At 35.0% G+C, this 24,080-nt stretch overlaps 3 pseudogenes; 2 read left to right on the forward strand and 1 right to left on the reverse strand.

Moving 5' to 3' along the window:
• Nucleotides 1–882: 882 nt before the first annotated feature.
• LOC120198885 lies at nt 883–4,641 on the reverse strand (annotated as a pseudogene).
• Nucleotides 4,642–7,947: 3,306 nt separating this feature from the next.
• LOC120198886 lies at nt 7,948–17,734 on the forward strand (annotated as a pseudogene).
• Nucleotides 17,735–18,572: 838 nt separating this feature from the next.
• LOC120198887 lies at nt 18,573–23,350 on the forward strand (annotated as a pseudogene).
• Nucleotides 23,351–24,080: the final 730 nt, after the last annotated feature.

The raw sequence follows: 24,080 nt of genomic DNA on the forward strand, positions 1-24,080 counted from the left end.
CAACAATTTTCTTTGATAAGGTGTTCAATTTAAATTATTTAAAGAATGATACGTAATTTTTTTATTAGAATGTGGAAAACAAAAAACAAAAAACATATTAATGATGAAAATTACCATAAATAGACGGATGATTTTTAAATATCTTTTAGCATTCAAGAGTTGTACTACAAAAAAGTAACAACTTAATGGAAAATGTCCATTCAGAAACAACATAAAAAGGTTAAGGTAAGAATGAGCAGAGAAAAGGATGTATTTTAAGTTCACCTTGATTTAGTTAACGCACCCACAAATTTATTTATATGTTCTAAATCTTTCAACTACACTGTTAACTTATCGTTTTACTATTCATAAAAATAAAAAAAACTTATCGTTTTAAAAACGGAAACTATTTCATCAAACACTTAAACTTGAATAGTAGACAAAATATTTAAACCTAATAAATTTAGGCCCAGTTATTTTTCTGTTGTTGGATTAAGAGTATTGTTGAAAATTCTGTAAAAAAATATGTTCCAAAAACTTTCTGAACAAAATAATTTGGAAAAACACTTTCCAAAAACTAAACCACCCTTAATAATGTTATTTAAGACAGCTGAAAAGCAATACAAGTTAACAACACAGTCTTCCCAACAAATATGAATCATGATTATTAAACTCGGACTACCCAATATGGTCGAACTGATCGACCGGTAGCCATTGTTCGCATTTATTCGTGAAGCACGCTACCGCACACCTCACCCAAGCCATATATTCGAATCACCAAGTTTCCCTTCTAAACTCGGAGAAAATCAAACAAATGATGAATCCAAACCCTAAAATATCCTACTTAAGGGGTCAAAATTCAGCTCTACTCCACATCTGGAGGGATTTATATAAGAATTCTACAGTGTGAGTTGTCTATTTACTAGAGCTATTTTTTTCTACAGTTATTATTTCAGTTTACTTGTTGCTGATAACTGCCATAGAATGGATACGCCCCATATGCAGCTGCATAAATGGCCGGATTGTGAGGTGATGGCAGAACATATCCGTAACCATCATACACAGCTCCTCCGTAGTAAGCTCCACCCCACTGGTTACCATAATCGGCTCTAAACTTCATTATCCCAAAATAATAAGATCAAATGGAGGTAATTTATTCAAATAATAGATAACACGATTTTTCAAAGGTGTGTTACAGAAAATGTCATCAGATAAACTCCGAGCCGAGGACTTAACAAATGAAAATAAAATTCCACTCGACTTTTTAGATGTCGTCCATTTCCGCGAAGCATGTAGTGACAGCTTTCTTAATGCTGCAATAAACAATGTAAGGGAGGGTAAATTGGGGGACTGGTGATAAAAAAAAAAAGATACCTGCTTATTTGCTGGATTGCCACCCCAAGAGACTCTCACTGTTTGCTTGCCACGTATAGTTCCATTCAACTTCTGCAACGCCTCCTCAGCATTGTTCCTGATTAGACTCGAAGTGTCAATAAAGGTTGTAACTCAATAGTACTTATCTTACACCTCTAATACATAGCACAAACGGTAAATTAATGACAAAGCCAATATAACTAGAAATTGTACCTGCTAGCGAATTGTACAAACCCACATCCTTTTCCAACATGTATTTTAACAGAGACAATTTCACCATACTGGGAGAAAGGTTGCCTGAGATCTTCCTCGGTCACGTTAGGGTCAAGCCCTCCAAAAAAAATCTAAAATAAGTTTTGATTAGCAAAGGGATACAAATGGTTATAACCCCGAGAGGGAAAGCGTAAAGAAATGAAAACTCACGGTTGTATTTGAAGAATCTCCATCAGATTGGGTTGAAGCACCATTTGATGCATGGCCACCTTCCAAGAATAAAAGAAAGCAAATATGAAGTAAAATCTTGAAAGATTTAAACCATAACAAGAAAAAAAATTCATGGGACAAGAGTGAACAACAGCAACCCCAAATTAATTGGGTAAGGTTGCAGTTATAAACGATGTAAATAATCATCTGCATGTTTGCAGTGTTCTCTACACTGGCATTCTTCTACAATGCAAATGTGAAATTACACAATTTTAAGATTGACTACAAAAAGAAAAAGTGAGCAAGAAGTTTACAGCCTGTAACCACAATGACAAGGTGGTTTCTGTTTTACAAAACAATGTAGATGAAATATCCGTTATACACTTCTTCAAATCTGCAGTTCATTGTAACGATTTCTTCATAATACTAGTTATTACCACAAGCAATGGATGAACTATACTTAGTTTCTTCTAATAATTCCTGGGGTTTTTTTTTTGCTAACCACAGAAATTTGAAATCTCCCCTTCAGAAATTTATCATGGTAAAACAATTTACATGATTGCAAAACAAAAGGACAGTGATTATAAACAGAACTTTAGAAAGCACTAACAAAAGAAGCTAAACCCTAATAGCCCAACGGAAAGGGGAAATTGGAATTTGCCCCCAAACAGAAAATTAGTATTTTATTGCCCGATCAACCTACTATTTCACATCTAACACATTCTAATAACCAAAAAAGAATCAGTCAAAAAGAGCCAGAATAGACAATTGTAAACTGTAGAAAGAAATCAGATATTTCATCAGAGCAAAAATTAAGTCAGAGCAGGTGGGCAAGAGTGAAGTTAACTTTTGCATCAAGAATTACACGGGATCTTCAAAGAGGGGGGGCAAGTCATCTAGAAGATACACCAGTGACAAGTAAAAAAGGTGGTAAATGTAAGAACTTAAGCAATAAATGAAAATCTTTAAACAATGTTCTAAGAATTTAAAATACCAATGCTTGAAAGCTCAAGCAAAATGCGCATGAAGAGAGAGCAAGTTAAGTAATCAAATACCTTGCGAAGAATACTGCTGCTGATAACCTGAGGATTTCCTGGGAGTTGCAACACCGATACGCATAGGCCTGCTTGAACAATATACACCATTCATTTAAGACATGGCATTTGACCTCTCAATATCATCCCCAAACCTCACAAAAACCAGTATTAGCATCAATTACGACTTTTGCAGCTTTAACAGAAGGATATTTACTAGCAAAAGTTTCACGCAATAGGCTATCAGTAACATCTGCAGCTAAATCTCTGACAAAAATAGAAAGATCAGGACCATTCGCTGAGCGCTTGTCTCCTGCGCTAAAAGTTGCCCAGTTTAGACGGAAAGGTTGATCCATTTTAGGCATCAAAATGCAACTATAATTTTGGATAACTTTCTCTGCTGTTGCATTAGAAAAAAATTCCACAAATCCGTATCCTTCTGATAGGCCAGTCTTCTTATTGCGGATGACCTTAATGGATGAAATCTGCTCAAAAAATATTCCAAATCGACTTAAGTTTTGGCAAGCAACTAAAACACTTAAAAACAAAGTCCAATATTTCTTTAACTTTATTTTCACACAAGTTCCTCTGCCTTCTCAAGTCAACCATGCTTGGTTCGAGTTTATACAGTCTCACTACTACTATGTGCTAACCTCACATTTAATTCAAATGCAACAAACATTTTGCGTACATGATACATCTAATTCAGGTCAGCCAGAAAAAGATCATTTTAATTTATCCCCAATTTGACGCTAAATTTTACCTTAACATTCATAAAATTTAAAATAATGACTTCTCTAAACTTTTTGACATTCCCAGACTATAAGTTCAGACGTCAAAATCAAGTTCCAAGCTTATTTCAGGCTCTACTCAGTTCTTTGTATTATTTCTTTATAAAAGCCTGAAATAGCAAATTAAGGTATTGCCCACATCCTGTCAATCAGTTTATTAGTTCACGGTCATCTCATTCGTGGCATTCAATGAGCAATCAATTATACAAGCATACTGCCACATGTGCCAACCGTCTAAAGGGCACAAAATGCCTTAATCATAGCGCAAAACTTATCTTTTCCCCTGAGACCTGAAGAACTCGTTAAGCTTGTTATTTAAAGAAATATTTACCATTCAGTAAATTTCGACAATGATTTTCTTAAATGTCAATTGAGATGCATTTAATTTGAAAATATTTACATAAACTATACAAGTGTCCCAATCACACTCCAGCGTGTGTATTTATGGGTTAAAGAAGACAACAGATCATTAATCAATAATTCGAACTAATTAAATCAATATCAGATAATGCAGTGACAGCAGAGAAACTACGACTATGACAGTGTAATAACCAATATCATTGAAAAGAAAAACAGAAAGAAAGAAGAGTTCAATATAAATAATAGCAAATTAAAATAAATATATTTATGATAGATTTTGTTGAACCTCGCCGGTAGAAGCGAAACAGCTGTGAAGGTAGTTCTCGTCCATCCAATGGTGCAAATCACCAACCCAAATGGTTTTGTTCTCTCCGCCAACGCTGTATCCTTGCTGCTGCTGCGCGTTTCCCTGGTGGTGCTGAACTGATTATGATGAGGGTGATATGACAGGTAGTGCTGAGGTGGAGGTGGCGGCGACACGAAGTGCTGCGGTTGCATCATCTGATGCTGCATTACCATAGATGCAGTCGAATACTGCATCGCCACCCACTGCGGATGCGATGGTGGCGTTTGTTGGCGTTGGTTGTGTTCTTGCGAAGGTTGCGCTGGTGGTTGCGGATTCGAACCACTATTTTGCTGCATCCTTATCTCTTTATTACTATAACTACTTTTTTTTTTTTTTTAAAGTTAAATCCAATGTTTATTATAATTGAATATGAGTTTTAGCTTCTAAATGTTCCTAGTGAAACAAAAAGAATAGAAGATAAAAAGATAGTAGGGCTAGGTCTAAGCAGAGGATTTAACGATGGGTGCTGAGAAACATGAAACGCGGTTGTAGTTTTAATTGTTAGATGAGAATATGTGATACTCGGATTGGATGATTTGATCACAACCGTTCATATCGATAAAACGAGATAGAATTTGTATGTGAAATTGTTGTGGTTAATCTCCTGTTAGATTTCGGATAATAATAAAATAGTCTTTACGAACTTTAAAAGCCTATTAGTAAAAAAGTTAGGATAAATTACAAGTTTAATACTTAAATTATTTTTTTGTTCTTTTAGTATATAATTTTTTTTTTTAAAATTATACTTAATGTTTAGTTTAAGTTTTATTTTGATATCTTATCGTTAAAAAATTAATAATGATATTGACGTATCACCATAAGATAACGTCACATCATCATTAAAAAATTAAATAAATATCATATCAACAATTTTGTTTGTTTTTCAATAATAGAGTACTAAATTAAAACACAAATTAAATACTAAATATAATTTTGTAAAAGATAAAACTTAATTATCAAAATGAAAAAAAAATGTTAAGTATTAAACGAAACAAAAGTTAATGGCGACCGGTCAAGCTAAACAGACGAGAGCTGCTCCGCCGGCCCTGCAAGATAGTTTGGAAAGACTACTCTAATGGGCCAAAACTAACGAGCTTTGGTTCTGAATATATCTGGTTGATGCTTTGGTTTCTTCCTGAGGAAGTCTAGCTGGATATGAGCTAAAAGAAATAGGGAGTGAATATTTAAGTGTTGGGCATAATGGAACTCGTTCCGCCACTGTCGGTCTCAAGTGTATTATTGTTATATAGGTTCCATCCCTTACCAAATTTCAATTTTCAAGACAATTGGTCTACAGCATACTACAGTAATCAAAATTGAAAATTGAATAGTTATGAATGGTTACTGTAATTATTTTTGTTAAATTGTAAACATATTATATACCCACATCTTTATATTTATTTACTCGTACAATAGAAAGATGTGACAGAATATAAATGAAATTGTCATCATGTCACTTTTTTAAGGTTTTATTTGTTTCCATTATACTCCATATGTTAGTAAATAAAAGAGTTAATGATAAATAAATCTTGAAGATACACTAAATTTTAATATTTTTTTAATTTATTAAAAAAATAAGTGAATTATTTTTAATTTGAAAGTTTTAGTTTTAATTATTAGATCTGATTAATTTAATGATTTAATTAATTGTTAAGTTTTATATTGTATAAATGGATTTAGATCATATATATTAAATGAAATTTGATTTGTTATAAAAAGAATAATGTATTTAAAATTTAAGTATAAACGTGTTTAAAATATGATTTTATAGGTTGTAAATGCACTCCGCATTAGGGGTGTGTAAAATTACTCGACCCGGTTGATCCGACCCGCCGACCCGGATCTAAAAAAATTAGATAATTCTCTATAAAAAAATTACCCGTCCGGGTCGGGCCTGGGTCACAAAATCTAGTTTTTCCGGGTACCCGGTTACCCGCGTACCCGGTTAGTTTTTATTTTTTTTATATATAATTATATAAAATATAATAAATTATTTATATTATGGATTATTATATTTTGTATTTCGAACTTTTAAATTTTATGTTCGGATATTAGAGTATGTAATTCAAAGTTTCGAACATTTAAATTTGTGTATATATTTTTTTAAATTAATAATTTGAAAATAAAAAATTAAAAACCGGATACCCATAAATTCCGAGTACCCGATTACCGAATACCCGTAACATCCGGGTCGGGACACGGGCCGAGAAATCGTCGACCTGGAAGTTCCGGGTACCCGAAAATCGGGTATCCGAAAATCGGGTTACCCGAATTTGCACTCCCCTACAAGTCCGCATTAGGTTTAAATTAACAATTAATGTTTACGTCGATACATTGATACAATTAATGTTTACGTTGATACATTGATACATTGAGGTTTCAATCATATTTTTAATTTTTTTTAGGACTATATTAAAATCTATAACATATTTTGAGGATGCTGACGAAGTTAACCCAAAAGTAAATTAAAAGCTGATTGCTATTGGTCGGTTTCGACTAGTCTGGTCGGCTGAATTCGGCAGAAGATAAAATTGCAAATTGCCTACTTTGAGATAAATGATGTCATATTATCCGAAATTGACATCCGACCATCGTGACACTCGTGGGACGGCTTCCAATTTTATTATCCCAATTGTTAAAATCAGGTTTTATTCGGTCGGTCTTAATAAATATTCCTAAATAAGGTGACAAAGTATGATTCTTACGCTTGCTATCTTGCCAATTAATATTTAGAATTATCAGTAGCCATAGTTGGCTTGCAACTTTTTCTTTTTATTGGCGTATTAGAAACATGTTAAAAGAGATTAAAAATGTTATTTGTTTAAAACCCTTTATTATTTAAAAAAAATATTAGAAACATATTAAAAGAGATTAAAAATATATACAAAACTAAAAAAATAATAAAATTATTTAAGAAGTAAAGTCATCATTATTTCATTTTAATTTTAACAAATGTAACATTCAACTCAAATCAAAATCGAAAAAAACAAAATGAATCTTCTACCAAAATCAGTGAAAAGCCAAATGAAAAACAAGATCAGTGACAGACACAGAATCTTCTCACATCCTCAAGTCTTTAGTATCATTCTTCTTACATTCGACAAATTGACACATCAGTTGTTCATCTACTCTCTTTCTTTCACCACAGCAGCACAACATCCACGTCAAGCAAATTCCACCGTCTTCATCATATCAACGGCCTTCGTTGCTTGAAAAAAACTTTTAAACCGCAGTTTTTTGTTATTTCTTTGGAAACAAAAGTCAATTAAATTTCTTAAGAAAGAAGAGAAAGAAAACAGTGGGTAAGTTATGCAATTAATAAGAGATGTGAAAGAGAATATACCTACTCTCAGATGCCATCGTTTTTTACCTTTCTAAACTTCCATATATATTCTTTCAAGCCTTGCATATCCCCCCTTTCCTTTTTCCCTGCTTCCACATGCAAACTTTCTATTTCTGTATCCAGGTACTCTTTCTCTCTCTCTCTCTCTCACGGAATTTGTTGATTATTTCTTAATTTTTCCCGGGTTTATCAAGTCGGTTTTTATGGGCGCTGTTTTACATTTACCTGTTTCTTTTCCTGACGATGATCCCGTTGCTTTTTAAAGTCTTCTAATTATGAAGTTTATGCTTTATGGCGGTTATGATTATTTTAGCGCCTTTTTAGCATAAATTTGTTGCGAAACCCTAGTTGCCTGTTTGATTGTTGAGGGGAAAATCAAGGAAATAATTAGGCAAGTACAATTTGAATGTTGATTTTATGTTTTCATTAATTATTTAATGATGAAGTGACAATTTACGGTTTAACTGAGAAGTGTTGTGAATTTTGCCTATGGGTTATGTTCTATTCATATTTATTTTTTGATAGACCATTTTAGCTAGATTGGAGAACTTTACTTGATCTTATTGAATTATGAATTAGTTTGATCTGATTTAATGCTAATGTTTTCCCTTGGAGCTGATCCGTTTTCTGCTTTTTTTTTGGACTTATCCCTGCAGGTGAAGTTGAGCTCTTAGGGGGCGATTTTTAAGACATCGAATTTAAGCAAAATTGGAGAAGCTAACAGAAGATTTATTATTTTTTGAGCAATGGGTTCTGATAAGCACTCGGCTGGATTATTACCTACTCTCAGAATGGAGAGGGTTCGGACGATTTTAACTCATAAATACCCTTACCCTCATGAACACTCCCGTCATGCCATAATTGCAGTAGCTGTGGGTTGTCTGTTCTTTATCTCATCAGATAACATGCATACTTTGATAGAAAAGTTGGATAAGAATATCAAATGGTGGTCTATGTATGCCTGTTTGCTTGGGTTCTTCTATTTCTTTTCATCTCCTTTTATTGGGAAGACAATTAAACCAAGTTATTCAAATTTCAGTAGATGGTGAGTGTTTTAACCTGGTGACTTGATTGATTATATTGTCATTTCCTTCGACTTAAATGCATTTTAAATGATCTTTTTATATTTACAGTAGTAAGCTAAGAGCAAGACATGACTTATTTGTGATTATATAACTTGTAATTGCAGGTACATAGCTTGGATTTTAGTTGCAGCTTTGTATCATCTTCCTAGTTTTCAGTCAATGGGAGTGGATTTGAGGATGAACTTGTCTTTGTTTTTGTCAATATATATCTCTTCGATTCTCTTTCTCCTTGTTTTCCACATTATATTCATTGGCCTATGGTATCTTGGTCTTGTTTCTCGTGTGGCCGGAAGGCGACCAGCAATCTTGACCATTCTCCAGAATTGTGCTGTAAGTGTTGAATGTAAAATTGATTATTTCATATTCGCAATGCAGGTTTTAGCTTCTATGCAGATGCTTTTCCTCATGGGTGTTTTTTTACTCTTGGCCTTTGTAGGTTATTAGTATAGCCTGCTGTGTATTCTATAGTCATTGTGGCAATCGTGCTATGTTAAGGGAGAGACCTTTTGAACGGAAAACTTCTAATTGGTTTTCCTTTTGGAAGAAAGAAGAGAGAAACACATGGTTAGCAAAATTTGTTCGTATGAATGAGTTGAAAAACCAGGTCTGCTCATCTTGGTTTGCTCCAGTTGGCTCTGCGAGTGATTATCCTCTTTTATCCAAGTGGGTCATTTATGGTGAGGTAAGCCGCTGATCCGCTACAAGTAAGAGAATATTTTGTTTGCTTTGATTTTTTTTATTCCTTACCACATTTTTTTCTCTTACATGTCATTTGCAGTTAGCTTGCAATGGTTCATGTCCAGGTTCTTCAGATGAAATTTCCCCCATATTTTCACTGTGGGCTACATTTATTGGCCTTTACATGGCCAATTACGTAGTGGAAAGATCAACAGGGTGAGTAGTGGCATTTACCTTGTCTTTAAATATGTGAAATATTTGTGTTGTTCCATGTTAGAATGAGAATTATAATATATCTTTCATGGGATCCTCTGTTCGGATTTCTCTATATTCTTGCATTGAGGTTCATTCTCATTGCTGTGGCACCTTAAATGAACAATTTTCTGTGGATTGCCATTTTCAAGCTTCTATATAATTCATCATGTGTATGACACTTTTCTGTTTCTGGGTCTAAGATCCTATCTTTTATGGGATTGAGCTACTATTGCTTCTTTATGCCTTCATCCTCTTATTCTTCATCCTCATCTATCATTGCATTTCCTATATCAAATCCAGGTGGGCCCTTACCCATCCTTTATCTGTTGAAGAATATGAGAGCCGTAAAAAGAATCAAATGAAACCAGATTTCTTGGGTATGGTTCCTTGGTATTCAGGGTAAGTTTCCCTATCTTTGATATCTCATGTTCTCTCCCCCACCCACCCCCAAAATGTGATGGGAGTGAAAAGATTTCAGTCTTTTGACATTAAGAGCGCTTATCACTAATTTTGTAGAACATCAGCTGACTTGTTTAAGACTGCTTTTGACCTCCTAGTTTCGGTGACTCTGTTTGTTGGCCGCTTTGACATGCGCATGATGCAGGTATAGACTATAGTTCTTAAATTTGGTTTGTTTATACATTAGCTTACTTTTCAATTTTTTCTTGATAAATATTCCATCGAGGATCGACTTTCCATATTTTTCTTTCTGCCTCTGCCAGGCTGCAATGAGCAGGGTTCAGGAAGGAGCTCAGCAAGATGATCTTTTTTATGATCATTTGAGTGAAAAGGAAGGTTTATGGTTTGATTTCATGGCTGATACTGGTGATGGTGGAAACTCATCGTATACTGTAGCACGGCTGCTTGCTCAACCGTCCATTCGGCTATCTAGAGAGGATTCTGTGCTTAAGTTACCACGTGGGGACCTCCTACTTATTGGAGGAGATCTTGCGTAAGTTGATGCTATGTCTTGTGTGTAATTTGTAGCTTGGGTCAACAAAATCATTTTTTTCATATTGATGGCATATTATTAATGAAGCTTGGGCATCTTCTGTAGCTCTTTGAATGTTTGGTTGATGAGTTGACCATAAACTAGCACTTCATATTCATGGTTTAGTAGTCAAAACTTGTGGTTGATGTGTAGGTATCCTAATCCATCAGGATTCACATATGAAAAGCGCCTTTTTTCTCCTTTTGAGTATGCTCTTCAGCCTCCAGCTTGGTACAAACATGATCATATTGCTGTAAACAAGCCTGAGTTACCGGAAGGGGTATCTGAACTCAAGGAATATGATGGACCTCAGTGTTTTCTTATTCCTGGAAATCATGGTAGGTCTTACTTTCTAGCCACAATTTATTCTTGAGTGATTTTTTTAAAAGAAAATTTCAAAGGAACATTTACTGATATTTTCAAGTACATATTGCTGCAATTTTCTCCTCGTCTGAAAATGATCGCATTTCCGTAGTAGAACCTTTTTTCTTGCTACTCTTGTTTCTATTTAAAAGTTCTAGTATGAAATTTGCTGCATCTTACAGATTGGTTTGATGGACTTAATACATTTATGAGGTATATATGCCACAAGAGCTGGTTGGGTGGTGGTTTATGCCCCAAAAGAAGAGTTATTTTGCTTTGCAGCTGCCGAAACGATGGTGGGTATTTGGTCTTGACTTATCACTACATAATGACATTGATGTGTACCAGTTCAAGTTCTTTTCTGAATTAGTAAAGAACAAGGTATCATTTACATTTAAGAGCTATCCTTTTCTGTTATGCTTGCTATGATCTTACATTTTGAGTTGTATTTGATGAGAAAGGAGGGGATACATTTGTAACTTAATGAAGACTCGTCTATTTTTTTTTTTGATGTCATATTGTCTTTCTTTCACCATTGCATTCCTGATAATCCACATTCAAATGACACTGGTGCATGTTACCTGAGTGTCCCATCCTGCATTTGATGCGTAGAGCATTCTGCCGTTGTTGCACATACATAATGATCAATATCATATGTATTGAATGGAGCATAAATTTTGGTTCCATTGTAGTAGTGCATACCTTAAGCATATGATAATGTTTTCAGTCTGATACAGTTAGCGATTGGCTGTTCCGAGGCTTAGCTTTGTCTGCTTATCTCTTATAGTTTCTTTTTCTTTTTTATTATTATCTCATATAGTTCTGGTTGAAATCTTAATGATGGATGAAATTAATTCCATCTCCTCCATTTTCCTTTCCAGGTTGGAGAAAATGATTCTGTGATTGTTATGACACATGAACCACAGTGGCTTCTTGATTGGTACTGGGATGATATTTCCGGACAGAATGTTTCTCACCTTATATGTGATTACCTAAATGGAAGGTGTAAACTTCGGATTGCTGGAGACATGCATCACTATATGCGCCATTCATGTGTTCCATCAGAAGGTCCAGTTCATGTGCAACATCTTCTTGTAAATGGGTGTGGAGGGGCATTTTTACACCCCACTCATGTGTTTAGTAATTTTAATAAATTCTATGGGAAAACATACGAGTGTAAAGCTGCTTACCCTTCTTTTCATGATTCAAGCAGGGTACTCTTCCAATTCTTTAATGCACCTTAGGTTCCATTTCTCGTGTCCTGACTTCTCATTCTTATTGGGGTTGTTATTGACGCACAGATTGCATTAGGAAATATCTTGAAGTTTCGGAAGAAGAACTGGCAGTTTGATTTCATTGGTGGCGTTATATACTTTATATTGGTTTTCTCTACGTTTCCACAGGTAAAATCTTTTAAGTTCTTTGAAATTGGTTAAGTACAACTTGGTTATTCTAATGTTAGCTGCCATTGGATCTTAAAGGGCCTAATTATCAGGATCCCCTTCTCTCTTTCTCTCTATTAAACCTTTTCAATTGGAATGCTTACATGTTTTATGATATTGTTCGACTCTTTGTCGGGCAGGCTAACTACATTGTTACTGAAACTGATCTGTTTCTCTTCTTTTAGTGTAAGCTGGATCACATATTGCAACGTGATTCATTTTCGGGTCATCTAGGGAGTTTCTTTGGCACAGTATGGAATAATTTTGTATACGTGCTGGAACATTCTTTTGTATCATTAACTGGTGTGGTGCTGCTGCTGATCATGGCAATTGCATTTGTTCCTTCAAAATTATCACGGAAGAGACGTGCAATGATTGGAGTAGTTCATGTATCAGCACATCTAGCTGCGGCCCTTATTCTTATGCTGCTCATGGAACTAGGTCTGCAGACATGTATCCGGCATAAACTATTAGCAACTTCAGGTGAGTTACATTCTAATTATCTTTTCTGCAAGGGATCATTAGTATTGTTGTTGTGATCACCTCAAGTCTGAACTAAATTTAAATTTAAATTTGTTCTAAACATCATGAAAAGAGTATACTTGGAACTACCATTTTCTTGCCTTTAATATTTTTGAAGGAGAATTAAAAAATTTCAATTATATGCAACCCGGTTCTAGATTTTTTACTTTCAGGTGGTAACTATAACTCGAATCCATATGTCCTAGTTTATGTTCTTTTATTTTCCGAGTTGAAACAAATCTAATAGCTCGGCAAGAATAATACACGTAAAAGTAACTTGGCTGATGCCAGCCTTAAGGTGGTCCTTTTAGTGGAACTAAATGACGATTTATTACTGTGTTCAGGTTATCACTCCTTGTATCAGTGGTACCGATCAGTGGAAAGTGAGCATTTTCCAGATCCCAGCGGACTTCGAGCTCGTATGGAGCAATGGACATTTGGCCTCTATCCAGCCTGTATTAAGTATCTCATGTCTGCATTTGATGTTCCAGAGGTAAGAAACCTTTCCTTGTTTGGGAGATATGGGTACCTTGTCACTGGTGAACTATAACATTGATGAATCGGAGTAAACATTGCCAGGTTATGGCTGTCACCCGGAGCAATATTTGCAAGAATGGAATACAGTCGCTGTCCCGAGGCGGTGCTGTCATATATTACGCTTCAGTCTTCCTCTACTTCTGGGTTTTCTCAACCCCTGTGGTTTCTTTGGTGTTCGGGAGCTACTTATATATCTGCATTAACTGGTTTCATCTTCACTTTGACGAGGCCTTCTCTTCTCTTAGAATTGCTAATTACAAGTCATTCACACGGTTCCACATCAATAGTGATGGTGATCTTGAAGTTTTCACTCTTGCGGTAGATAAGGTAAGAAATTGATAATTATACACTTGCTGCTATCCATTTCTTCTGTTCTTCTTCATCGTTGAGACGAACATTAATCCCTTTAACATTGCAGGTTCCCAGGGAATGGAAGTTAGATCCCGAATGGGACGGGGAGCCCAAACAGCTACAACAGTTGAGCCATCGAAGAAAACACCCTAGCAAGTGGAGTGCAGCACCAGGACAGCAGGATCCAGTGAATACTGTCAGGGTTGTTGACCAATTTGTTATTAGACAAAATGAGAAACCTGATTTTGTGTCAAGTAACGGGTCAGTTAGTCGCTGATTCTTTGTTGTAACATCATTCTAATTGTTAAAATTAGGCAGTAATGAAAAAAAATTATATATACGTCAAACGTCATAGTTGTTTAGATGCCAAATGTTTAATGTTTAATGTTTAATGCTTAATGCTCAGCTAATAGTAGTACTGACTAGCACAATCTCTAATATATATAAATAGCATATACAAATGAAATTTAGATCAATCTCTAAGGGACATCCCTGGAATCGTCTTTGCTTTCCTAGAATCCAACTTCAGGTGCACATATTGGGTCTAAAGCAAAGCAACCCAGAAAAATGGGTTTTTTTTCCATCAATCCCTTTTCCTGTTAATTATTTATATATATCTACCAATGTTCAGCTTAGAAAATACACACAGACTTCAATGGTTACATTGTCCTTTGATGATCTTTTTATTGCCAACTGGTATAGACGTCTTGGTTATTACACAGAAGCTGGGAGGGGAGGATACAAAACTAGCAGGTTAGTTTGATGTGATCGTAGAGACTAGCACGGGCGGCCTGGTGGCTGCCATGATCGTTAGTCCAAATGAAAACAATCGACCTTTATTTGCTGCCAAATATATCGAAGTTTTTTACTTGAACAACTACCCTAAAATCTTGCCTCAACTAGGGTATACTGTACTTTTAGTTATTTCTAATATCCAATTATGATCAAGACTTGAAGATTTCTGGTGATCTCCTCGAGGACTGGCCCTCCAAAGCCGAAAAGAGATACAAAGCGACAAAGGCAGCTAAGTGGGGTTTATTAGGTTTTTTCAGCAAAGCTTCTCCAACTTCAAGGTTCTCCAAGTTTCAAGTTCACCCTAGAAACTGGTTTTTTCAGCAAAGCTTCCCCAACTTCAATGTTCTCCAAGTTTTCTTTTGTAGCAATATCGACAGATGTCACTGATCCACTTAGTGTATCATCCTGAATACGGAGATAATTTTCAGATTAAAGTGCTTTGAAAACAGTAGATTTGTGGAAGTCGACCATGTTACTGCTTGCTTGCATGAAAACATCGATCAGCGGGGTGGAGTTTTCACAAGTAAACCATCCCAAGAGACCCCATTTTGCTGCCATTTGAGCATGGTACTGTTGAATATTTAATTTAAACATTTCTGTGAATAAATGTCTTTTCATTGGTTTATTATAATGATAGTTTTAACTATTCATTACGAATGAATATGACTATTCATGGTGAAAAAACATGATTATGTATGATGAAAAGGTATTATTAATAATTTTGTAATCATTCTAATAGCCACAATCCTAAATAAAGGATCATAAGTGATGAAGTAAATAAAAAAATTCAATTTCAAAGTTTCTTATTATATTTTCGTCTTGCTCTCTACAAGTTTAACTTTCATACCTCTATATTCCAACAAGTGGTATTCAGAACTAGATTCGATAATAAGTGAAAATGACCAACAATGGTACGTTTACATTTCAATTCCCTCATCAGAACAAAGCCATGATGGACTGACAGAAAGAATGAACTTGAAGAAAAGATGCTGTTGAATCTTCATAAGAAGAAGTGGACAGATGGACTGACAGTTCGGCGTTTTGATACCCATTCGAAAACCAAAGAGCAGACTGTTCAGGTGAGTGAGGGCTTTAATGTGCACTTTATGGTGCTGAACCCTTGGTTGTTTATTTGTAAGGTATAGTATGAATTTATGCTGCCCCTCATTGATATGAGGAGAGACCCAAGTGTGATAAACTTCCCTTACAATGAGTTCCCTCGTTAAAAAAAATGCATTTAGAATATTTGCTCAAAATATTTAACTGTGACCTCCAAATAACTAATTTCTTGTTATACAGAAAATGGTGATCCATAAGTTATGATGCAGGAAATGCTGAATCTAGCTATAAAATACAACAAGGCAGTGCAGCAGGAAGATGAATTACCCCCTGAGAAGCTGGCAATTGCAAATGTTGGGCGACAAGATGCCAATAAGAGCTTATAGGAACATGTCTCAAACTTGATGTACTCGAACATAGTTCAGACTTTAGGAACTATGCTTGACACGGTCGTGTTCTAGATCCTTAGTGTTCAGGAATTGCATCTATATGGAGTATCTGTCAGGTGCACTGTTTTTGTATTTTTAGAAAATTTAAAACGACTACCTGCCCTCCTCGTTATTATTATTATTATTTGTTTTGCTCCCCCCCCCCCTCTTTGGCTCCCTCTTTGTGTACGTGGGAGTGAGAGAATATTGTTTCAGCTTGTTGAACTTGCATTTTGGCAATTGTTAGGTTTCGGGTCGGTGTCGGTGCAAGATGAACAAAAAGAAGGTTTGATCCATTTGCTTACTAAACTTTATAAATTGAACTATATTTCTCACTATGTCGTTAACTATTTATCGGTGTTATGACATAGTACAAGAAACGTCGTCGGCCACAAAACTATTTTCATTTCAGTTACCTTCCACCATCGTTAATGGTGGTCGTTCGATCCAAATTTCATGGGTTGGTTCATATCGACCCATGAGTCCGAATCTGATGGTTATTTAACCAGAAAATATCTCAAAACCTGAGAATCCAGAATGAAACATTTCCGCTTCCTCACTTTCAATCTCAAAATTGTGGACTTCGAAGCAAGTCCCGACAAAATGGAAGTTGGATTCGGACTCACGGTGTCGAGGTGAAGCAACCCATAAAATTTGAGACCGAACTACCACCATCTGCGGTGGTCAACAATAGCATCCTCAGTCTTTTTGTTAACGATGTTAGAGAGATAATATAATAATGAATAAAATGATTCAATTTGTAAAGTTCAACGAACAAATTAAAAAATTAAAAGTTATGTGAAGAAAATAGAAAGAGAGTATAGTTCAGTTAAGAACAATATAATTTACCCATAATAATACTATGTTTAATAATAATTTTAGTTAACTTTTGCTAAAACCTAAAAACCTTCTCGATAATTATGTTTAATCATAGTTTTGACTATCTTGATAAGGACAACCATTTGGGAATCCTTATCCATTTTTTCTATCGTAACTTGCAATTTGTTGTTTATTAGTATTCAAGCATCGGGGTCTACTTCAAGAACGCTGGTCATGGCCTCTAAAGTTCTTAGGAACGAGACATTCACCTTGTCTCTTCACTCTCGACTCTGTTGACATTTCAAGTTGTAGAACATGGTGGCGTATTAGTAAATGTAAGAGATTAGGAACCGAAGACCCTGCCGAGCTATGTTATCTGTGTCATGTGCCTGAAATTGGGGTGCTTGAAATTTCCATTAAGCTTGTTTAGCAAGAGATTTACATAGTGAGTCATGTTGGATAAGGGTAGGATTGTTGTGGTCTGAATTTTGTAGATATATAGGTGATAGCTGGAGCTACTGCTAAATTTGTGTAGGCTTGTGAAGGAACGTCAATATTCTTATTCTATTGTTTTCTTGTCTACTTTAGAACTTTATATTAATTATTAACTCAAGTCGTATTATTGGTGCGGAGTCCTGTCTTACTTTCTTTTCCAGCCTGCTACGCATGAAAAAAATAAAAATAAAAATAAAAAAATTGGTAGTTACATTCCCTCAATTGTAATTGAAAATTTAAACCATACATTCAGGAGCGATTAAGGTGAAGAGGTCAAAGGAAGTCATCCTAAGAAATTCAAAATATTATATATTTTAGATAGTTTTATATATTTTTTATTAATAATATCTTTTCATCTCCTAAAAATTATAAATTTATCATCTCTTAAGACTTAAAAATTTTCTATCTAAAATAAAATCATACGAATATTTTTACGTACATTTGAAATAAAATTATCTATTTCTATTTATTTATCCATTTTTTACATTATTTTAGAATTTTAAATATCAAATCGATCATAACTTATTTAATACAATCATAAAAGATAAGTTTTCGAAAATGAATTTAAGTATTTCAAATGAAATTGAAGTATTGAAGTTTTAATATGATTTCAATCCAATGATATTCAATTACAACGAATAAATATAATATTGACGTGCTAAATGATTTAACATTCTTGCATACTAATTATATTATGTATTTCAATAGTAGAGGGACTTTCTGTAGTAACAAAATGATGATTTACGTATTTTTTTTAAAAGTAGATACAAAAAGTAAACAAAAAATCAATTTTCTTTTAAAAAATTAATAATAATAAATATGCTAAAAACATTTACAAAAATAAATTTACATAAATTATGAAATGGTTATAGATAAGATAATAAATGGAGAAATGAGTAAAAGTGTGGCCCACGAATATATCTCGTTGTAGGCCGAGACCCTTTCCATATATCTTTCGAATCTTATTCTCTCTTGATCGGACGGTTCAGAAATACCCCGCAGCTCGTGGTTAGGAGCATAAAAATAACAAAACACATTCGGCTTAAAACGGCTCCGTCTCCTCCACGTCAGATAATTAAAAAAAGAGAGGCAAAATCACGAGTTCAAGGGGCGTTAATTGTTTTTCTTTCTGTTCTCATTTTTCTCTCTCAAGAGTTCGGTTTTTCTTTTTCAATCGAGAAATAAAGGAAATTTTGCAGGATGCCGGGATCTGCGTTTCTCGACCGCAGCGTCTAGTTCAACACCGCGTCGTTGTCTCCTCATTATCTTCGCGCGTAATCTCCCCCTTCCTCTGCTATCAATCGATTTCTCTTCATTCTCCTTCCCTTCTCTTTCTTCACGCTGTAATTTCTCTTTCTCTTTTCCTTTTAATATATATTTTCTGCATTTTCTTTACGAATTGAGATTCGTTTCGTTTTTTTAATTTATGTTTAACTGATTTGTAGAATATTTTATTACGTGTTATTGTCTACATTGACCCGGATTCATTTTTTTATATTTTTTTTTCATTTTATTTTTTCGGTTTTGATGTAAATTTGATCGTTCAAATTTCATGTTAGTTTTATTTTCTAATGTTTTACCGAAGATCTCGGTTTTTACCCCAGCCGTTGCCTCTGTATATCTCAAAGTTGATCATCGATCGATTCAATTCTTTGTTTTGATTCCTTCGCGGTGAGATTTGATCGTTGAAGCTACATTGTGTTTTTCAGATTTGGTTAATGGAATTCATGGAGAACTAGAGACATTGCTTTAGGAGGAGTTTTAGCTACTGGAGTGGTTATTGGATTTGGAAATTTTATTACAATGTCCTCGAAAGGTGAACATCAAACGGTTCCTCTGTCGGTTCTACTGAAACGGGAATCAGAAAGCGAAAAGATCGAATATCCTGATATTTTACATGGACAAGCGAACCAGAGCAAGAAAGGTGAAGACTTTACATTGCTAAAAACAGAATGCCAACGAGCAATGCGAGATGGTGTTGCCACATTCTCAGTGTTCGGGGTATGAATTTTCTGTCTCTCATACTAATTATATATGTGCTAACCAGATTCTAAATGCTCGAGCAAAATCACCTAACTTCCAAATAAAAACCTTTAGTTTGCGTCAGTAGAATATAAATGTTTAAAAGCTTTTGTCTCTTAGGTATATTGGTGTTATTATCTGTACAATTGGTTTGGTTTTGTGCAAATATACTTGTCCTTCAACTTTTCGATTTTGGAAACCCTTTTTTATAGTTTGTCTTGCTAAAACTTTTTCTTCTTCTTTTATAGCTCTTTGATGGACACAATGGGTCTGCTGCTGCTATTTACACGAAGGAGAATCTCCTTAATAATGTCCTAAGTGCTATTCCTGCGGATCTTAACAAGGATGAATGGGTTGCTGCGCTGCCAAGGGCTCTGGTTGCAGGCTTTGTCAAAACAGATAAAGATTTTCAAGAGAGAGGTATGAGTTCTTTTTTGTGTGTAAATATATCCGATTATAAGTTTAATGGATAACCTTTGGATCACAACGGAGTATTTTTCCAAAGAAAAAGTTAATTTTATTAAATTTGTACACTTATTTTGCGAGTGGTTGATGCTGCTATCATGTAAATTGCATCTCACTGTTTCCTATTTCACCACTAACATTTTAATATTCTCCCTGTCAATTTTTTTTTGCCTCTGCTTTGTTTTACGTGAGGTTCATGTAAGTGGGGTGACTGTTTGGTTGTGTATTTTACATTAGAACTGTTTACTTTCTCTTGTATGATGAAAGGCAGAAAACATATTTGTAGATATTTATGTATAGATCAGCTTGTCCTATATTTGTATGATCTTATTACTGAAGATCTTTAATTTACGACCATTCTCCCTTCTGCCTATTTAGGATGCTTATACTTAAGCATATACTTTTATGTGCATAAGCACATAGTTTCTTCACCCATTAAGTGGGAATTGAGATGAAGAGAGACATATTGTCAAGTAGGTATCTTTTTTCTTTTATCTTTTAATTCTTAAAAAATTGGGTAATAACTTCTTGTTGGGTTGAATTCCACATTTTTTTTATACATGTTATGTTTCTCTTTCCAGCAAAAACTTCGGGAACTACTGTAACCTTTGTGATAATAGAAAGATGGGTTGTAACAGTTGCATCCGTTGGTGATTCCCGTTGTATATTTGAATCAGCTGAAGGTGATATATATTACTTGTCAGCTGATCATAGGCTTGAATGCAATCAAGAGGAGTAAGCTATTAACATAGTTTTACCGGTTTTAAGAGTTTTTCTACATATCAATATCTCTTACTTTCTATTTTCATCTTTTTAGGAGGGAGCGAATCACAGCAAGTGGTGGTGAGGTTGGGCGGTTAAATACTGGTGGTGGTGCGCAGGTATCTCCACTCCCATTACAATCATGCATCTTATTTTTGAGTGCATTAACAAAAACTCTCTAGATTCTTGGTCATTTCTTTCCATTAGTGAACCATATTTCCCTCAAAATATATTCAGGTGAATGGATGTGCTAACACAATATTTGGAAAACACAATATAGAAGCTAGTTTCAGAGTTTACATTACTCTATAGTGAAAGTGTACCTAGAATAACTTATAAGATAATTGATGTGAATCAGACTATCAGAGGACTCCTCTGTAAAACTAACAGTAGCTGTAACAATTATATTTGACAACATCTTTTTCTGTATCTATCTTGTTTCAATGCAGATTTAAAAACATGGTATTGATATGCTGATAAATTGTTTCTTTATAGAGAAATTCAGTATCTGCAATCAAGAACAGAACTGTATTTGATTATTCTTATGTATCGAAGTGGTGACTGGTAACGATATTTTGTAGATTGGTCCTTTGAGATGTTGGCCTGGAGGCTTGTGTCTTTCACGTTCTATTGGCGACATAGATGTTGGGGAGTACATTGTTCCTGTTCCATATGTAAAGCAAGTAAAGGTTCGTCTTTCATATTCTGATTGCATGCTGTTTGATGTCTGTTATTAGCCTAACTTTGTCTCTTTATTTTTATTTCTGTTCTTAAATATTGTTCTTTACATTTCCTTTCATAGCACCTTCTTAGTTTGATTTTTCCTTATGCAACTTGCTGAGAAATTGGTTATATACTTGGCTATAATGGACTTCCTTGAACTCGGGGCTAATATCTTTTCTGAATTCGTGATAGCTGGAGTGCTACACTCGCCCATTAAAGTGCTTTAGCTTTGGGTTTTTCTGTTTTTTTTTGTTTTTACCCTAACCAGTTTCCTTTGGAAAGGTGCTAGCTGTTTAAGCAATCTAGTTCCACACCGCTCCCCTGAATTTAGAAAACCTTTTGTTTAATTGTTATTTTTAGTAATAGTTTAGTTGACCTACTGGTTTATTTTCTGCAGTTGTCTACAGATGGTGGTAGGCTAATTATCTCTAGTGATGGTGTTTGGGATGTGTTATCGGCTGAAGTAGCTCTTGATTGTTGTCGTGGAATGCCACCAGATGCTGCAGCTGCACAGATTGTGAAAGTATACTCCTGAATTACTTTTTTCCTAACACTGGACTTGTCCCATGCACCTTGGTAAACCTGACCTTATTTGGACTGGGCATTGGACAAGGGTCTTTCTTTATTAATAATTTTTTTATTTATTTATTGTTGTAAATATATTTAAAAAATAAAAATTTTAAAATCTTACTGGAGGTCTGACGGTTGGGTGGACCTCGTGCAAGGATTTTTATGTCCATCCGAGTCCAGCCCATGGACACATCTAGTCTATACTATGCTCTTCAAATGTTGCTACTGGGAGAACTATGCCCTTCTGGTTTTGCAATATGTCAATATCAGTCTTCTTTGTAAATGACTTCTGACTCCTTGGTCTCCACTGAACAGGAAGCTGTACAGGCAAAGGGTCTTCGAGATGATACAACCTGCATTGTTGTTGATATCTTACCACTGGAGAAGCCTCCTCCTCCTCTGCCACCCCAAAGAAGGAATTAAAAGGTAAGTTGAAGGCCATGTTTCGCAAGAAGCCTTCTGAATCATCTTCTCATTCTGATAAAGAATACATGGAGCAAAACGTGGTGGAGGAACTATTTGAGGAGGGATCTGCTATGCTTTCAGAGAGGTTTGTGCACATGATAATTCATTATTTGTTCTTCGTATGTCAGATCAAGCTTCAGGCCTGTAGACTTCTTTCCTTTCAACCCATTCTGTGGGGAATATAGGTTGATATGAATAAGGAGCGTATTAAGTATTTTATAGTTTTATCTTATTAGGAACCTTTCTGTTGGATGCAGGTTTAATACAAAATATCCTGTGTGCAACATGTTTAAGTTGTTCACTTGTGCAGTCTGTCAATTAGAGATGAAACCTGGAGAGGGTATTTCAATTCATGCTGGCACATCTAATTCAGTAAAGTTGCGTCCCTGGAATGGTCCTTTCCTCTGCACTAGTTGCCAGGAGAAGAAAGAAGCCATGGAAGGGAAAAGACCTTCAGGAAGTAATGACAAAATTTTCACATTCCTCTCTTTGTTCGTTGCAAACTTATGCTAAAATCTCTTTGAACTTTTATTTTTATTTTTAAAATTTTTGTTGCATGTTTTCCCTGTTTTCAGATAGACATGATAGTGACAGTGATTAGCTAGACCTCCCAAATTACTGTGGCGTTTTATGCGTACTAACAATTGTTTCGGAGGTGGGCGTAAATGGGAAGATATCACAATCATATACTATTGTAATTTCATTCAATTCTTATTGGGGGCCATGGAGCATTCTGGTCCACTTGCAACTGAGGATTCATTTAGATCTATACTCCAATTAAGAAGATCAGAGTTCAAACATGTGTTTAGATATCTGTTTTCTGGGTTCTGAGTAAGAAGAATGGTGTTTACATCGAGTGAAAATGAAAAAAAAGAAGAAGATATGCTGAAGTTTTCACAGTCTCGGCACTCGGCAGTGCATAGTGGCATGCTTATGAGGTAATTCTTTTTTCATGTGTTCATCCCATTGTATACCAGTCGCTCCAAATCATAAAACTAACACCAAATGATAGTGGACTTAAAAGTGTAATGCGTATAATATATAGGGAATTGTTGAGTACTCTATACACTTTTGTCGGAAGCTAGGCAAAACATTGTATAATTAGCTTGCTGAATGGAATTTGTTCTTGTTGATAATTGTTCCTATTAAAAAATATTATTTCCTGATCCAATTCAATGCATTATTTCTTAATTTCAGTATTATTTTCCAGTGTTTTGATAACTTTATATTAATTAGCTCTGCTGTGGTTGATTAAACGTTTAGCCAGAAGTGCACGTATGCTTAATTTATTTGTAATAGCTTGATCTTTTATGATAAGGATAGTATTAACTAGTAGCTGGAAGTTGTGTCTGAGTATAGATATGTTGAACACCGCAGTGGAATTGCGTGTTCGTGTGCTACAGATGGGGCCAGTATTGCTGTAGGGACGAGTAGAAAAACGATTGGTTGGAGGGGTTCGGCTCTAGTAAGCAAACATGTGAAACTCGCTTTCAAGTTCTCGAAGAGGGCAAGTGCCCAATTCCTTTATTATTCACGTTATTAGAAACCAAAAGCAAAACATATAACCAAAGGTTTTTTCTAAAATAGGGTTTAGGATATTCTT

This window comes from Hibiscus syriacus, unplaced genomic scaffold (assembly GCF_006381635.1).
Source record: "Hibiscus syriacus cultivar Baekdansim isolate YM2019G1 unplaced genomic scaffold, ASM638163v2 tig00004973_pilon, whole genome shotgun sequence".
In the NCBI taxonomy this organism is placed as follows: domain Eukaryota; kingdom Viridiplantae; phylum Streptophyta; class Magnoliopsida; order Malvales; family Malvaceae; genus Hibiscus; species Hibiscus syriacus.